Raw genomic sequence first — 3,903 nt, 5'->3', positions numbered from 1 at the left:
ATGTATGGCAGAAACCCATAAATATTACAAAGCAATTATCCTCTAATTAAAAATAAATAACTTTTTTAAAAAGAATACACTGATCCTATTTGCTAGGCACTTGTGGGAAAAGAAAGAATTTGTGGAAAAGCAGTCAGAGGAATGAGGGAAGATCAGGAGAAAGAGGAGCTTAGAAAGGAATTTCAAAAAAAGAGGTAACGGTGTGTCTGACGCTGTAGGGAATTTTAGTAGGTTGAGGTCAGAGAAGACACTTGGGCATGGGAACTAGGAGCGAGTGGCAGAGACGTCGGGAAGAAGAAGCCTGGTGACAGTGGAGGTGACAGTGTCAAAGACTTCCTCTTCAAGAAGTGCTGTGATTAAGGAAAGGGATGAGATAAAAAGCCAGATGGAGGAAGCAGAAGCATCAGGGAACTCTGTTTCAGAAAGCAGGGGTTGGGTGTTTTGGTGGCTGAGCTTAGTTGCTGCTTGAAATGAGATGCAGAAGGTACAAGAGAGGAAGAGAGCAGTTGTCATAAAGAAGCCCTGGAGGCGGGACGATAGAGGAATGGGTCAGCAGGATGGGGACAATCGTTAGCCAGGGGATCCTTTCCTCCAGAAATGAAAAGGAAATGTGAGTAAACTTTCCATTAAGCATTGAGGGCAGACAAGAATTGTTTAAGAAGTGAAGTAGGAAGCAGGACAAAGAAGGAGGTGAGGAGGGGATGATATGCTGGCATTTTACCTGTGCATCCAGCCCAGACTCTTCTGACCCAGGCTTTTCAAAGTATGGTCCATGGACCAGTGCAGGACCACAGGCTGCTTGTTGCTGGTCTCAATTCAGAGAAGCAGCTTATGTCAGATGTAAAAAAAAAAAAAAAGAAAAGAATTACTAAGCACACTATTCCATGCAGCTGAAATTTTCCCCTCTTTGAAAGTAGCAGAGTATTCATTGACCTTCTGGCTGGGTTCCCTTTCTCATCTTGGTGTACAGAGCAGGGAGTTTTGGGTAACATCTCCTACTGACAGTTCTGCCTTAATATCCCATAGACCTCTCACCATCACCTACCTCCTAAACCAACTTTTGCTCCTTGACTGTCTCCTGCAGGGAGCTGATGCCTCCATGCACCAGGTCTCCAAGACAGAAACATGGGGGAAGGCAGTTTATTCTAGAACTCCAGCACCCTCCTTGATCAGTCATTCACCAGACTCCTCAATACTCTTGCTACTTAGCTCTCAGATCCACCCTCTTCTCTCCAGTCTCAAGATTGCCAATCTAGTCCAGAGTACCAAGACTGGGCTTGGATATTACCACAAACCTTGGGCAAGCCACCCATCAACACTGCTACCCCAATGAGCTGTCCACACCCAAATCTAAACACCTCACTTCCTGGGCTAATCCGTCAATGGTCCCTCCTCATCTATAGAAACACCCTGGAATGGTCCTAGACCCTGCCTCACAAGCTGGGCATTTTGAACTACTGGCGTCTGCCCTTTATCTGACCTCTGAGTATTCAAGCACACTGCTCCCTTCAAGTGTGATTTTTGGTTTCCTGTGTCTGTCACTGCAATGCCTTACCCCTAGGAATAGAATCTGCCACACCAACACCCAGAACAGTGTCTGGGAAAGCATAGGCTCCCAGTGCTTGTTTGTTGAATGATTAAATGAAGTCAAGACAGAAAGGGACAACGTTGTTGGCCTCATACTGAGCAAAGGTGATGAAAGTGGGGTCATGAAATGCCACGTGGCTATGGTCAAAGTGGGCATTGAGCCTGGACTCCACAGAAATTTGGTCACAGAGATGGCAGGGTAGGAAAGCGGGAAGTCATGTGAACCAGGGCTTAACATGCTTCCACTGGCTGTGACTTCTCTGTCTGTATCTGATACATTCACTACAGCTCTCCTGCCTCACATCAGAAGCATCCATGGCTGAGATCACCTTGCAAAATGAGAGTCCTACCATCTGCACATTTTGTGTCTTCTCTTCATGTCTGTCTGTCTCTGGTTTCTCTCTCTTCCAACCCAAATACCACTACACTCCCAAGCCCTGCCCCGCCCCCAGCAATTCCACTACTATTTTGGCCTCTGCCCTTGACTTTGACCCTATTTACTTATGTTGTCATTTTTCACATTCCTTTAAGATATGACTGGCAGAATCTGGCCCCAGATTCCAACATAAGCAATAGATGCTAAGAGAGATCCAATTCTAATATTCTACCCTGGTCTTTAGGACTCCATTTGTTATTATTGTCACTTTATGCTAAAGAATGTCAGGTAGGGCAGGGAAGGGAGTTTGGGGGTGGGGTAGGGGCAGAGGAAAACTAGCACAACCTTTTGGAGCCAAATAATAGATTATGGCTGGAAACTCCCGTCTTGATTTGCCTCGAGGGCCACAGTTATATTTGGCTGGCCCCCGATTGACATAATTATTATTGCCAGAAAGTAATTTTAGAAAGAACTTAAAAGGAGGACATGGGTGATTAAAGTTCTAATAATAACATTTCTAAAAAGTCTGGGTTAATGAATCTATAACTCAGGTAAAAGAAAAGAGGCTTCAGGTGTTCAGGGATTAGTGCCTGGAACTGAGTTTGGAAAGAAATATTCTGTGGGGAAGTCAAGTAGGGCAGAGACAGATCACATGCCCCTAAGAAATCTTGGGGAAATAAAAAGAGAGAGAGAGAGAGATGTGAAAGATGTAGTTCTTTTTTTTCTTTCTTTCTTTTTTTTTTTTTAACGAGGAATGTTCCTCTAAAATTTTTGCAAGTAGAGTTATACAAAGTAGATAAAAAGCAGCAAAGCAGCTTGGTTCATTCACTGAGCATCTCTTACGTGTAAGGTACTGTACTAGTTCTGGAAGATTCCCATGGGTTAGAGCAGGGCTGATCTAAGGGCAGACTTAGTCACTCTGGCTGTTTATAACCAGCATCTGCTTTGATTAGGCCAGGGTCCAACCTGATTGGCTGACACCCTGCCAGTTGTTAAATATTTTGCATGTTACCCTTGGATATAAGGCAAACGTTCTGTCCTAAAATAAATTACAGTTTAGAGGATGAGATGGGCCCACAAATAATAGTGCAATGCTGTGTCGTAAGAATTGAATTTCACATTGTCCTTTACAAAGTGTTTTCACTTTCTCTATCACATCTGAACTTAACAACAGTTCCCTGGTGGGCGTTCCTAGTCTCATGTTGCAGATAACAGAGCATAAAGTTCAAGAGGCAGTGATGTTTTCACATTTCATAGAGCAAGATCCTCCTCTAATTGGCCTCCATCTGAATTTCCCACAATGCCCATTGCCTCCCTATTTAAAACAGGAGATTCATGAAAGCAAACCATTGTTTATTTCATGAATTGATTCTTGATTTCTAAATACAGATTTTCATACTTGAATAACTGATGGAGAGCAATCAATGATAGCTCTGTCACTCTGATCCGATCAGATCAGTCACTCAGTCGTGTCCAACTCTTGCGACCCCATGGATCGCAGCATGCCAGACCTCCCTGTCCATCACCAACTCCCGGAGTTCACCGAGACTCACATCCATCGAGTCAGTGATGCCATCCAGCCATCTCATCCTCTGTCGTCCCCTTCTCCTCTTGCCCCCAATCCCTCCCAGTATCAGAGTCTTTTCCAATGAGTCAACGCTTCACATGAGGTGGTCAGAGTACTGGAGTTTCAGCTTTAGCATCATTCCTTCCAAAGAAATCCCAGGGCTCATCTCCTTCAGAATGGACTGGTTGGATCTCCTTGCAGTCCAAGGGACTCTCAAGAGTCTTCTCCAACACCACAGTTCAAAAGCATCAATTCTTTGGTGCTCAGCCTTCTTCACAGTCCAACTCTCACATCCATACATGACCACAGGAAAACCCATAGCCTTGACTAGACGAACCTTTGTTGGCGAAGTAATGTCTCTGCTTTTGAATAT

This window comes from Bison bison, unplaced genomic scaffold (assembly GCF_000754665.1).
Source record: "Bison bison bison isolate TAMUID 2011002044 unplaced genomic scaffold, Bison_UMD1.0 scf7180017864325, whole genome shotgun sequence".
In the NCBI taxonomy this organism is placed as follows: Eukaryota; Metazoa; Chordata; class Mammalia; order Artiodactyla; family Bovidae; genus Bison; species Bison bison.
Note: the sequence above shows the minus strand (reverse complement) of the source record.